General features: G+C 41.4%; 1 protein-coding gene across 6 annotated transcripts in view; it reads right to left on the bottom strand.

Moving 5' to 3' along the window:
- TNS3 (tensin 3) overlaps positions 1 to 15,109 on the bottom strand; it is a 231,904-nt gene that overhangs the window by 192,392 nt on the left and 24,403 nt on the right. The window contains exon 1 of one of the 6 annotated variants that reach the window (XM_082044755.1): positions 4,219 to 4,248. The exons of the other annotated variants lie outside the window; for them this stretch is intronic. The gene's annotated coding sequence lies outside the window, so the exon portion shown is untranslated. Of the gene's footprint in view, positions 1 to 4,218; positions 4,249 to 15,109 lie in introns of those variants that run through there. 6 annotated transcript variants of the gene reach the window in all.

The raw sequence follows: 15,109 nt of genomic DNA, 5'->3' as shown, positions 1-15,109 counted from the left end.
CTGTAAGTTTTATATATGGTCTAATGATGTTTTTCAACAAAAGGAAGAACTACAAATTCAGTTATGTTGCAGGATTCCACACTTTATCCAACTAAAATTAGGAAAAAAAAAATAAACACAGGTCATTTTAATTGAAAGCAAATACAGGTTAAAGACATGGTCACTCACTTTTTCACTCTGTCCACAACCACACAGCTGTCAACAAACTCGGATGAAAAAAAGATTACCTCAACCCTACTTTTTTTGCTTGTTTCTGTGGTTAAGGCTTCAAAGATACCACCACCTTTGTCCTTCAGTAAACCAATGCAGGACTGATAGATTACATTAAAAAGCTAAGCTCTAGCATTGTCTCCTGAATATGTAAACCTAACAGACTGCTCTTGAAATACAATTCTCTTTCTCATTCCTCAAAATCACAGATAAATACATTCCTAAATGGATTAACATCCTCTTTCTGCCATCCCCAAAGCTTAGAGAGCATCTGCATAGCTTAAAGAACTACAAAGACATAACAGCCTTTTCCCTTCCTCTGTCTCCAAGGCTGCTTAATTTCCTCAGATCTTTTCCAGTGGAGCTGCGCTGAAAGCAGGCTGCATCAACACACCTGTCTGTGAGATTACCGCAAACCAATCTGTCACCTTATGCCTCAAGCAATTCATTATCTCAATTCTGTTATCACACAGGTCTGCACCCACAGGGTAATTAGATAGTAGCATGGGTAGAAGAAAAAAAAAAAGAAAAAAGGTGAACACCTAGTCCCTGTGAGGCAAGGCACTGCTAATTTCCTATCACTGGCAGATCACTACAACAGACCCTGCAGGCTATGGAAATTCTGCCTTAATACATCAAGCACAGAACAGCTATAGACCTTTCCTGAACTTAAGTCCTGAGCATGCAAGTCCAGTTATATTCTTAAATTATGCAAGAAAAAAAAAAGCAGCAGCAAATTTAAAGCACGGTGAAATATATCAGTACAAGAGACTACCAAATCAAGTGGTAGAGGGGGCATGTACATGTACAAAGTGCATTCCCGTTATCATTGTAGACTCTCCCACACTTCCATAAAGGTACTTTAAATGTAAGAAAACCTCCTCAGTCCCTCACTTACCAGACATAGCTTATTATGTTTATTCTATCACTCCAAGCACTGGACTAAAGGATTAATTTCAGAAACCACAATGAAGTACATTTCTGTCAGAGTGCTGGGGTGTTGCAAGGAGTAGGGTAGCACACTGCTCTATCCCCAGGTGCAAAATATCATTTCCCAAGCTGTTTTTCTGAAACTCAGTTTTCATTCACCATCAAGTGGCAGGCCTCACTTTGGGAACACTAGCCTGCCCAAACTTTAATAGCTTCAACATTTCCAAGATGCTTGCTCCCCCCCACCTTATTCTCTATCCTCACTAAAATAATTTGCTGCTTCACACCTGCAAATACTTACACGCAAATCCCTGTCACAGGCCTGCTGTGTAAGAAACAATTAAGCACGGACCAAACTGACTTTTGGAGAAGCTGTACAGTTACCTGTCTTGCTTCTCACCTTCCAGCCGCAAAGGTGCTAAGGCCAGAAGAAACAAACAAAAAGCTTGAGCCACTAACTCACTCCTGTTCCCCCACCTCTCCTATCACACACATCGCACATCTACCTTCATGGCTGGAGAATCCCATAAAGAGGGATTTTCCCTGAGAAAGTTCTTCAGCAATAGCTCAGGCATGTAATTGATACGTGAAAACTCTCATTAGGATTTGGTAACTTCTGCTTACTTTCAGTCCTGTACTTGAGCCCTCAGTATGGAAGGCATAGAAGCTGAAGTTGACCTGCAAAGATTCTTCTTTTCTAGGCTTCACTTACTTATTGTTCGTCAGTCTTAGCCTACCGATCCACTGTAGTGCTAAAAAGGTCTGGCATTTCTGAATGGCAAACAACAGGAATCACTCCACAGTCCTATTTCACTCAAGCAATTAATTTTAATTTTTAAACCATCAACATAAGGTAAATGAGTACCTTACTTAACATCTGGATAAGCACTTCCACTGTGATCTTGCCAACTTTACTCAGTGACTCAGTGTCAGTATCAGGAATCAGACTACCCATGAAAAATTCTAGATTGTACTTAGAGGCCAAAAGTGTGGCAAAGCTGTACTTACAGCAATACATAGCATTTTTCATACCTCAAGAACACAGTGACAAACATCAACGTGCACACTGTTTTAGAACTTTTTTTTCCTCCACCAAAAAAACAGAGCTGTACATTTCTGACCCGTTTTGTGAGGCTGGTGGCTAAGGCACATGGAGCACTCATTACAATGGTAGAAATCGTACAATCTCAAGAGGTACTCTGTAAGGATCAAGAGATTCTTCCAGTGTGTCAATGAGTTAATAATTTGATTCTTCAACTGGCAGCCAAAAAAACACCACTAGAAATTCTTAATAGGAATAAAACAGAATTCTAAGCCTTAAAATAAAAGGCCTAACCAACCATTACGCCTCTTGCAGTATGTTTAGCAACTTCTAGATTAATTTCCTTGTATTGCAAATGTCTGACCACATTTGGTTTTCCTTCATTACACCTGTTTTGCAATTTTAGCACTGCTTGCTATTTTGGTTACCACCTCTGTTTTTATTTTTGTTCAAGAGAATGTTTAGGAGACACACAAGTAATTACACTAATAACATTTAGCTCAAATAAGCCTCACCAGTTGCTCCAAAATACCACGTCATTCTCTGTCATTTGGTCATGTCCAGAGAAGGAAAGTCAGATATCTAAGAGATGAAGAAACTCTCCATCAGCTTTGTCAGACACAAAAGGAATTGCTGTATTCTTCCAATCTTCTGCGCTATTATATCACTATCTCAATGATACCACATCTTCTGCCAGTCACAGAGCTCATGGTCAAAGAGAGAGAGAGAGAAGCCTGAACGATGGACTCACGTGCCACTCTGCAAGCAACACAGCCACAGAAAGAACCCAGACAGGGATCTTTTGTCTATGTTCCAGCTATAAATATTTTCTGTATGACAAGGAAACAAGAGCAGGCCAAAGAAGGCAATGCCAACAGTAATGATATCCCAAAATATCACAGTTGTTCAGTAAAACAAAGTGTGAACTGCAGAAAGGTACTTTGGATTAAGTCAGAGATTGCAAAGAACATTGATTAAACCACTTGTGGTCACCACCTTCTCTAAATAATAATCTTCTGTGGCACATACACATCTATGCTTAAGTCAAATGGACTGTTTTAATTTAACTCACCTAAAACTCTCAGCAACATAGCACTGATTCATAAGCACCTGTACTTCCAACAAATTAAATGACTAATTAAGCTTTTCAATAAACATTAGTTATTAGAAATAATCAATTTAATTACTACGTACAAAAAACCCCTTTTGGCCATATAGGATGAAAAAAATCCTACTTCCAATATTTCCGAGGCTCTATTTCACAGCTTCAAAGTCATCAAGAATCTCATTAGTTTCATCAAAAGCCCCACTTGGCTTTCTATACAATAAGCTTAACTAACTGCAGTAGTTTCTTTTAAAAATTAGCCAGCTTAGGACATCTGTAATCAATCATGGTGTTGAGCAGTATCCAGAAGTTTCCTATCAAACATCACATAAAACAGACCCAAAATCTCCTTCGTACAGCTACAGCCCTTGTGGCTCTTACCACTATTTCATTTCATACCTAGTAAAATGTAAACACTAATATTAATATTACAACTGCAATGACCACCACCAGGCACTCCTCAACACAAGAAAATAACATAAGAGCATTTCAAATTATATAAAATGTTGTAATTATCACCTAATCCAAATGTCAGAACACACACAAAGATCCTGAACCTCAATCCTCCATAAGGCTCATTTATTGAAGAAAAACATCGGTAAACAACTAGAGATTTTGACGTTGCTGTAAGACAGCTAGCAGTTTTAGCTAGTGATGGCAAGCCACTGCCAACAGTTAGAAGGTGCGCATCCAGAGAGATCTGAGCGGGTACCAAAGACAACCCATTTATCACGGACACCGAACAGATGCGCTGCAGCGGCTCAGGGTATCAGGGTAGCTTCAGCAGGGACCAGCAGAGGACGGCGACCCCAGAAGCCGAGAGTGGGGCGGCGGCTCCGCGCTGCTGGACGCACCTCGGCCATGCACCAGGGGCTTCCCGCGCCTGACGAGCCCGCAGGTTTAGGTAAGTTTCCACGAGAGAACCGCCTACCTTGCCGCTAAGCTGCCCGGCACTGAGAGTCACGGCAGCGCCTTCCTGGCCCCTCGGCCAGACTCTGCCTGCGGACGACGCGGCTCCTGGCCCGCCGCCGCCATCCTGCCCTCCCGCAGCGGCTCTCCCCCACCTTTGCCCTCTCCTTAACCAACCCTTGAACGCGCTCCCAGCGGACAGCGTTCCTAATCCCTTCCCCCTGCCCCGCCAGGGGAGGCAGACAGGCCCCGGGGGGGGCCCCGGCCCACTGCCGGGAACAACGCCCCTCCCCACCCTAACGCTCCCCGGGAGGGAGAGCGCGGCCCCCCCAGCCCGGCGACGGCTGGCCCCACGTCCACCGCCTCTCCTCAACCCCTCCCTCCCCCCGCCGGACCTCCTCTGCCCCACCAGCAACAAAGCCCCACGCCGCCGCCCCCGCCGGGCGCATTACCACTCCCGCGGTTCCCGACGGCCGCCCAAGTTTACCTCGCTTCCCGACTCGGCGGCAGCGCAGGGCAGCCGGGCTGAAGAGCGGGAGCAGCGATTCCCCCTCCCCCAGCGCCGCGCACACTTGTTCGTATCTCCTACGGTCCCTCCCGCCGGGGAGAAATCTCCAGCGCCTCGATCGAGGCTGAGAAGGAGGCGGGGAAGAAGTGCGGGGCAGACCCGCCGAGCCGTTCTCCGCTGCGCTTCCTTTGCGGCGGCGACACCACCCCCGCCCCCTCGGCCCTGCTACCTGGCGCGATTCCCCCCGCGGCCCCGGGACAAGCCTGCTCCCCCGCCTGCGGGGCTCGTCGCTTGGGGTCTCTGGGCCGAGGGGAGCGCCGCCACCCCGTAGGGCCCTGCAAGTCTGCGCTTTTCCGCCCTCTGCCCCAGCTCTCTTGCAGCGGGGAGCCGCAGCTCCTGGGACGCGAGCACTCCCGGCCGACCCGCCATGGCTGCGGCAGCGCAGGGAGCCGAGCAGCCTGGGCAGCCACGTGCAAACCAGCCACAGCAACGAAGCCAAAACCAGTTGGGTGCTGAGCCTACATTCCTCAGTGCAGCATCTGAGGTGCCAGGCTGATCCCCAAAACCACAGCTCAGCCACTGCCATAGATTCCCTGTGTACACGTGTTCGTGCCAGTACAGCTCTTTACTGTGCTGACATTTGTGCTGTTTACATACCAAGAATTACCTCTCCCTCGAGGTAGCTCAAGAAAGGGCAGCTCCGCAGCTGGAGTTCCTGCAGGATCCGCAAACGAGGCACTGTCCTCTATACCTGCTGGATCACTGCTGCTGCTGCTTGCAGAATAGGGTAACTTACATGACGTGAAGAACAGCCAAAGAGCAGTGCAGGGAGGAGACAGAGGTACAACTGTCCTTGTGCTCAGCATTTCAGGATGTGTAAGTCTCAATCTAGATGCAAGAAATTAGAGTTCATGTCCTTCCTACAGTGAAGAATTTCATCCCCAAAGTAATCCTAAAACTTCGATGAAACAGGCAGGACCTGAGGCTCATTCCTTCCATTAAAAAAAGGCAGCACTGAAGCAAGTGGAATTTAATTAATAGGATTGAGATGCCTAACCCAGATCACGCTATCAGCTGATAGCTGGGGCCTCACATGAGAAGTGGACACACATCACTAATCACTAGAGACAAATGAAAGGATTTGAATGTCCCTCTTATGACTAGGACCTCATGTAAATGGCATATCCGTACTGACATGAGCTATAGCTTGATCCAAAAACAAGGTCATGGAAGTGAGTTGTAAGCAGGAATAGACACTTAACTCCTGTACTCTTAGAGGCAGAATTTACAGCCAGCCCATTCTAGCCCTAGGCATTTCCCCCTGGCTGATTTAGGCAATGCAGTGGTTAATATTTGCAAATCCTTTGCATTGAGGAAGAAAGGACCCCAAGAAACAAAGGTCGCTAGAGATCTAGAGCTGGACTTCAAAGTTCAAATCTAAGACTGTTCTTTGCAATGCTTCATAATATGGAAATAGGCAGACAGGTGACCACATGGAAGGCAATGACATTCAAATACAGATCCATTACTTACTGAGAGATACCAATATAATGAATTCTGAACAAACAGAAGACAAACTAGGTCCCAGACATGCTTGGACAAAACTATATTGAAATGCTAGGAAAGCTCCAGCATATTTAGAAGCCAGACATAATAAAAATCCTTTATTCATCATCACATCTTAAATCTCTTCACTCTCTTTGTGCCAAGCAGAGAAGGAGAACATGTGTTACAAACCGTTTAGACATGTGCATCTCACTGTTCTGTGAGACACAGTTTGTCTTAAACTTCCTGCTGGATCAATGCCATCTGCATGACCCCACTGTATGGCTCATGTTTAAATAATACCTGACGTGTCCCTAAATCAAGCCAAGAGATTCTAGGAATTGGATCACGCTCTTAATCAGCAGTGCACAGGTGCACACAATCAACCCATTCAAAGCCTCACCACATTTGGTGTTTTTCGTAAAGCCCCATCACATGGATTATATGATTACCTGAAAATTTCACCAACAAAACAAAAAAAATAATTACAATCAGCTTCTGTCTTGCAAGAAGAAGTTTCAAAACTTGAACCCAAAGGAAAGAAGGCAGAAAATATTACATTTTTAAAAATCTAAACTATCATGTGATCTGACACAATTTTGAAATGCTTGCACTTTGGCAATACTTCATGTATATGCAGGTACCAGCTTGCAGATGCATGTATTTTTACACATAAATGACACTAGCCAAATTAAAAAAGTATTTATTTTTGTATTCCACCTGCAATACAATATGAAGACTCAATCTCAGGCAGTTCAGTACGTAGGGTTACTGCCACAGTGTTAGCTTAGCGCAACTGCATGTTGTTTACATTTTATAACACATGGCTCTGACAAACAATATCTTGTTATATGTTTACGCCCCTAATTATCACCTCTATATTCTGAATTTCTCCTCTCCTCACTCTTCCTAGGAATGGAGAAGAACAGGTAAACAGAGAGAAAATATGTGTGTTTTAAAGAGCTTTAAATGTATTGGAACCTGCCTAGAGGTGTAGTCAATGATCAAGTTAAACATTGATCTCAGATACACACCTGCTGAATCAAACAATCTGCTTTGTGAAAGGAGTTGCTAAGCTAACCTGCTAATCAAAATAGTCTTGCATTCTACTTTAATGACACCACAAACACTTTTAAAAATTCCAAAGAATGGAGTAAGAGGAGTGATGATAGTGACTCATACCTTTTACACACTGGTGGTCGCCCCTGATTTTGCATGGTAGTTTATTCTTACTGGCTTCTACAGAGGCACCCAAATTTGAGTAATGTATCATGTAAACAAATAAAGCTTTTAAATGGGAAAGAAGAGGGACTTGTTATTTGATCATCACTGAGCTGAAACTGACAATCCACTCTTGTCAGCAACCAAGAACTTGCAGAGTGAGTTATGCTGAAATCAGGGCACAGAAAAATGGTTTTAAAGGCTCTTAAAACTTGGTAGACTTTTAATACAAATTTGTAGTCTGACTTCAGTGTCAGAGATCACAAAATAATAGTTTGGAGCTACTTAAAGCTATGTACCATAAACAGTAGCATAAGAATTTACAGTGTTTCATAAATGCCTTCCCAGCAGCTCTGTATTCTGGCATGAACAACCACCACTAAATCCCAGTCTGTACTAGTCTCACTGTTCTTCCTGCAACACTCATTTTGCTGCAATACAATTTTACTTTTCATTTGTAAGGTCTCCTCCTAAGATAACAAAGACAGGCAATAAAGTTTTACTTTGCTGCTAGAGTATTTTATAATGAAAGAGTTGTAAAATAAGTAAAGTACTTTATAGAAACAACAATATAAAAACCCCCTCAGTGGTTATTATAAGAGAATATTCAACTCATTGGCCCTGATTTTCTTGTATCAGATCTAAGGCAAAACAATTGGTTTCCTCAGGAGAAGAGAAAGCCATTCATGGATTACTTTGCTAATACAAAAATAAATTACAATCAGTACCTCAGTGTACTGCCAAAATGTGCATTAGTTTCCCATATGAGCAGTTTACCAAGTTTTCTTTCAGGAGCACTTTTCTACACATCTGCAAGTCAGGCAATTCCCAGAACCTACTGCTCTGTTTTGGAGAAGACTGCTAGGAAACTATCTTATTCAGATGATAGCTTAATCTTAACAAAAGACAGTAAGAAACAACTTCAAACTTAGCTTGAACTTCAGAGCTTAACATTATTTTCACAAGAAGACAATGGAAAAAAAAATTATCAGTGCTTACATTTTTATTTGCAAAAAGTTCTCTGGTAACTAGGTTTTATTGCTTTCTTTCATTTTCAGTAAAACAAATCCTAATAGCTACAGTGCTGTACAAGTAAAAATCATCTAATTCAAGTACTGTTTACAGAACTGCCCCCACATATGTCAACTCTGAAAAATATATGAAATTGTGGCTTAGTGCCCAAGCTACCACACCGATTAACTATGTTTAACCCCATGTTCTGTGTTCTAAGAATCAACTCACATGACCTATTTTCCATCATTGACTTACTGGTACAGAACATGATATCTGTGGTGGTCAAAAAGCTCACATTAAATCCACTTACTGATCAAACACACCAGTGGTTGTGTTACAGGCACGGCAATGAAACATCAATCTACATTAACCTTCTGAAACATTCAATTGGTACAAAGCCACAAGAGAAACACAAAATCTCTCTGAACTGTGTGAATAACTTCAGTCCATGCCTACAGTATGCTGCAGAAAAATCTACCATTAACCTGACTCCCATTTGGTACTCTGATTCTTTATGAAGAATGGACAAGAATCTTGCACAGTATTTACAACATTTTCTCCTTGTACTCATTTACCACATTTTCCTACTAAATTACTGCATTAGGTTATTAGCATGCAAGGCAGAAGGGCATGTCTACATCACCCACTACAGGATAGTATAGGCATGCTGAAAATAACCATAAAAAGTAGGACTACACAGTTTTAAGGTAGACTCATTTATGTTATGATACAATGAACACTATATGTGTAATTATTCATATCATCCAATACTTAATGCCCTGTGATATAACAAAAAATGCCTGGTACTTAACATTATCCGATAAACATTTTGCTATTCTCCAGTTTGCTAGAACTGTTCCTCCTTTTTGTTTTTCTTGAAAGAACAAAAAAAGTATTAAGAAGAAACTAGTGAGAAATACTGCAATTGGCAAGTGTAAAAGTGAAATTGTGAAGGCTGAAAAAAAGCCTCTGATGCATTGTATAACTGGTTCTTTGTATAACATATACTAGCACTACTATAGTTCTGAAAAAAACTCCAGTTCCAGAAGAAGCTTTCAACACAAATCTGGTGATACTGAGTGAAGGAAGTCAAGTGTTACTTGATACAGAGAAACTGGTAGGAAAGAGAACTATACGAAAAGCAAAACCATTGCTGCTTTATACTTTTCTCAGAACTCAATCAGTTCCTCTCATAGGACTCAGACAGAACTTCCACACACAGGGATCAGTTGCACAATTCTTCAGCTCTTGTGATGGAAGGCAACGATGAATCAAATGCCCTGTATCATATACTTGGTGCAACATGACTGGAAGGTTAGTGCAGAGCATATAAAAATTCCTGCAGCTGGCTACACAAAGTTCAAGAAAACAAAGAACCAAGACCATAATGTTGTAACATGCCTTATCAAACCCCAGTACATCGCTTCTTGTGTACTCTAAGCACTCGTGGTTGTCTTTTTTTTTGGTGGCACAGGAGCTTCAAAATTATATCTTCCTCCTCCTCCACCTCTCTTCTTCACACAGTGAAACAGGGCTCAACTCAGAACAATGTGTAGAGAAATTCTGTTTTGAGATAACAGCTCTGAGACAGAATCTGCTGTTTTGTGCCTATGAACAACATGACTGTGTATATACACTAATTATTAGTGGAAATGGGTGGATTTCCTTAAACCAAACAAGAAAGCAAGCTTTCTCGAAGCCTGTGCATAGCATCCTACCTCTCATTTATGGTCCAGTAGTATCAGTTACTAATTATCCATGAACCCATAAAATACCTTGTGTATGAGTAACCATGAGTTTACATGTCCATTTAGACCCTTCATGGACTGCAGGTTAGCCACCACTGCTTTCCAGAATATGGAGCCAGAGAATTGGGTTTTCAGGCATCCATTTGAAAATTTGACTCTTTCGATAAGGGTAAATAGAGACACACTACTTGAATACTATAAACAGGAAATTTATTTAACCAAGGGTTTTCTTAAAATTATGCATTCTTAACCGGAGCATGCTCTGTCTCTGCAATATATAAAACCAATGGCTGTGCCCCAAAGAGCCTAAATCTTTGTCCAGTGACTCCACTATCACCTGGTTCCTTTTTGCAGCCCTAATACCACCTTCAATTTAAGGAAGTCTCCTCAGCTTTCATTATAGTGTCAACTGTAGGAAAGCATTAAGGATTTGAACAGCTCATCTATGGTTCACTTAGACCGTAGGGCTAGTTACTGTCCTCAGGGAATATGATGTCTTATTTCTAATTCACAATGGCATGATTCAAAGAAGAGGTCCCAAAGAGCAGAACCTGACCTCTAAATGTACATTATGAAAGGGAGATGCAATAAGACCAAATTGTTTATATAAGAGCTGCGTGTGAGTTGACAGATGTCTGCCTCCAAGGTCCAGGTACCAAATCTGTGTCAAACTCCTGTATCCTTTCTCCTCCATACTCCACAGTTTAGAAATCAAAATAGTCCTTTCCTCCCCACTTCGAATCATATAGGGTGAGAGGAGACACCAAATTCAAGTCCGGCATAGGCTTACATTGCCCAATGAATTCAGGAGAGTTGCAGTAACATAACTGTAGTCACAATGAATTAGGAAAAGTATCTCCAATTAGCTATAACAAAATAGAACAGAGGAACAGCATTATCCTGTGTGAACAAGAGACACAAATAAGCCCATTGTGTCTTCCCAGGACTTCCATTGAACTCTGAAAGACAAACCAAAACTTAGAGTTCAATGAGAAGCAGGAAAAGTTTTAGCATAGCAGCAATTATAAAGCACAGGGGATCACATCAGCTATTCGTGCAGTACCAAATCTCAGCATAGTACCAGCCAAGAAAAAATTAGGATAGAAAACAAAACAAAAAAAATCTCTCATTGAAATCTGTCATAGGTATGGGGAATGTTTTAAAAATTTCACTACCTCTTTGGTGCTTATGACAAAAAATCCCGCCTTCTTACAATTCAGCATTCCCAACAGAATTTTCTGAAAAGTTGCTTTCTGCCTACCTGTTAGATTATGCCACTCTTACACAAGTGGAGACAGAGACGTTATTTATAGTAAGTGGCAGGAAGCACTGGCATGAACTATGTCCTTTTGGGCACCTCGAAACACCTTACCTTCTTGGGCAGAGCTTGGGAACCCATACTTTTGGCCCACTTAGGCTGACACAGCTTCCTAGCTCAGACTTAGTTTGTGCTGGCCTGAAGGCTCTCTTCTGCTCACCTATACAAACAATATGAGCCACACACAAAAAGAATTATTCTTCTGCCAGGAGGCCTCTATCTCCACTGAGGCTTTACCAGCAGTGCTTGATCAGTTTAGAAAAATTTTGGTTTCTTTTTCCCCTAAAAGGACTCCCAGCTGACATAGCTGTGCCATTCCAACTTTACAACTTCATAATGTAGAGCAATACAAAATTCTGAAGCTAACTTCCACTTCATCCATAATAAACTTCATTTTAGTTCCTTTTCTTTGCCATCTGCTTTGTAATCCTGGAGAGTTTGCATTTTCAAGCTTTTATCCAGAACCAGGAACTTTCCTCATTATAAACAAAACTGAGATTAATTTATTATTTACTTGCCTTCAGAACACTTTGTAAAAACATGGAACTGTTACAAGACTCATGATAAAATGAACAATATAGCTAAGCACATCCACTTTCTCAAAGCTACAGGCAGAACAAGATGTTGCTTAGAACTACAGAAAGTTGCTATGGGCAAGAGATACCTTCTTGTTTGCCTGTGTCAGCAAAATTCATAGAGAATAGTTGATGTATGTCTAATTTACAGACTGCCAGATCTTCCTGATTTCACATTACTCCAAAAGCAGCACCACTGAAATGAGCTGGGTACAGTACTTTTCTCTCTTCAGTACAGAGAACAGAACTAAGCCTAAAATAAGGGACATTATCTCACATTCTTTCAAGCTCGATCCAGCTTATGGCTCTTTTGGATCATTCCTGTACCTACTGCAACAGCAAACATACAGTGGTAAGCCTAACTGCATGACTCAGATTTTTGTGACTGTTCTTTCCGAGGCTTTTCCCCTTCTTTAACACTCACCACAGCAATGCTTAATGTGTTTAGTGGAGGAGAGAGGGTCTAGAAAAGGAAACCTGGTGGGCTTCTAAGGTTCTGTTTTTAAAAGCCACCATAAAAAGATACATCACTCAAGTTGAAACACACCAAACACTGTGTTTTGAGATCACAATGTTGTAACTTCATAGAACATCTGAACAGAAGTTATCAGGTCACCATGATGCATGCTAGGTGTAAGTTACAATATGAGCATCAAACGTCTTGAGATATGTTAGGTAGCACCTTAATGAATTTCAAGAGCACTTTTCAGTCACATTCACATAACTTATCTGAGTGAAAATAACTAAGAAAGCATAACTCTTTGGCTCATCAGAAGAGAGCCTCTTACTACTGGCTCAGCAACAAGGTAACTGTTGACCTTTAACAATTTATTCATATGTCAGCCTGGGGATAAATTCTAGGTATATATTTATACAGACACATATTTTAAATCCTTGTACCATTTAACCAGATTACACAAAAAATGTTCCCCGAGGGAAACAAGATAAAAAACACAACATCTGTTGTTTGTAGATGTGGCCACAGAAACCTCAAGTGTGCACACCATGCAGCCTTAACTCTTGTGCCCTAAGGAATTCTTCTAACTACTGCTCTGTAATTTATAGGTATAGGAGTGGAAGGGAGATTTCATGTTCAACATTTGGTAATGATATATCTGAAACTAAACTCAAGTAAAGAAAGGGAATGGCCTTCTCCAAAGGAAAGCTACTTTCTTCTCCTTGGTTTAGATCCCAGGGCCAGGTTTAATCAGCAGTGCAAGTACAAGTTACCTGCTACTGTTCCGCCAAGGTACTTCCAACAGCAGAAGTTACTGAATACAGAGGTTACTTCTACCATCAGAGACTCAGCCCATCCAGACTCATTTGGTCATTTTGATGAAAGTTCATCATTTTGATGAAATAGCTGAAATGCCAATAATGCTAAATAAGCACCATTTCAGTTTGGAGTTTCAATAATCACCCAAACCAGCCACTTGTTAAGTAAGAGCTATATTAAGGTCACAGCTTATTTTGCATAGATCACAAAACAGTACTGATCAGATAACAGCATATGCTTACAGCGTATCCCTAGCTGCATTAGCAATGAGAGTGGGAACAGTTTATCCCAATACCAGTGACCTGAGGTAGAATTAAACCCATGTCTTTAGTCTGATATCCAAAGTATCTTGCCATTTTTCAGGGAGTTATCACTGAAACTGACATACAGTGAAGTAGACTGACTTTACAACTACATGCAACAATGCTTCTTAGCATAATGTTGTTGTCCCAAAAATCTGAGTTCTTTTACCCAGTGTGCAAAAAGCTGAATAACACATAGAGTTGAGATATTTGTTTATTTCATATCTGTGCAGAGATGGGTGATAGGTGGTAAATCCCCAGTTACCAAGATTTTGGTTATTTATACATCGGTTTGTATGGAACCCCTCCTTTCTAATACATATGCATCCCTACTTACATGTTCTCGCCTTCATTTACAGTGCCTTAAAAATTTATTGTGCATGTTGAGTGGGCACAGGTCTTCTTTGGGTGGTGGGCAACTTCCAGAGTAGAGGTGTGGTTTTCATACTATAATTAGCTAGTTCACTTTCAGAACACCAATTAGTGAAACTTTGCTGGCTTACCAAGTTAGTTTAGATAAGGATGCTGACATTCACAAGTATATGTCCATTGTTTTAAATCCTTTTGACCTTCTACTCCTTGTCACAGATATCCTGTCACTCATCTTCAGTATATTCCTTGTTACAGTAAATAACACTGCCATCACTTCTAACAATTAGTCATCAATTTTAACCCATGCCCAGTTCTTGTAAGTCCCATCATGTCAGCCACTGCCTTCTCCATACAAGGAGGAACATCTCTACGTATTCATGTTAGGATTAAAATACTTCCAAAAATTTTGGAGATAGGAGTTTTTACCCCTGTTTCAGAACATCTTAGATATGGACAGAGAAGTTAGGGAATCATGTAAATAACTACTGTGGAGCAACTGACTAATTGGTCAATTTTGAAGAGCGCTATGGCTTGAAGTAAGGCTTACCCAACAGCAACTCTTTGATTTCTAGGGGAACTCCCTGATACAGTTTTTGTCCTTTCTGCCATGAATACTCTCTGAGATCAACACTGGCCCTTGTTTCTTCAGTATTTACTATGTTTTCTTTCTTTATGGCACCTTATTATCTTCAGCTTTGATCACCATGCACGTACTTGCTCTTAAGAGCTGATGTGTATGCTGCCTGCTTTACTTTTGCTGGTATCCACCTTTTTATCAGTTATGAATGTACCCATCCTTTAGCTGAACAGCACAGTTCATCCTAACTGGGATCCACTCCTGGCTTTTTTCTGCCCTGCAAGACCAGAAGCCCTCAGAACCTGGGGTGCCTTTCTGCCACCAAAGTATTTGCACATAAACTTTAGGTAGCACATACAGCAGAATTAAATTAGTTTCTATCTATTTATTGTGGTTTTACATCTGCCCTTTTACTTAGCTTAAGCCTCTATACATAAATGCCTCTATCTGCACTGTC

This window comes from Streptopelia decaocto (genome assembly GCF_964273445.1).
Source record: "Streptopelia decaocto genome assembly, chromosome: 2".
Taxonomy (NCBI): Eukaryota; Metazoa; Chordata; class Aves; order Columbiformes; family Columbidae; genus Streptopelia; species Streptopelia decaocto.
The sequence above is the reverse complement of the archived record's forward strand: the minus strand, read 5'-3'. Positions and strand labels throughout refer to the sequence as shown.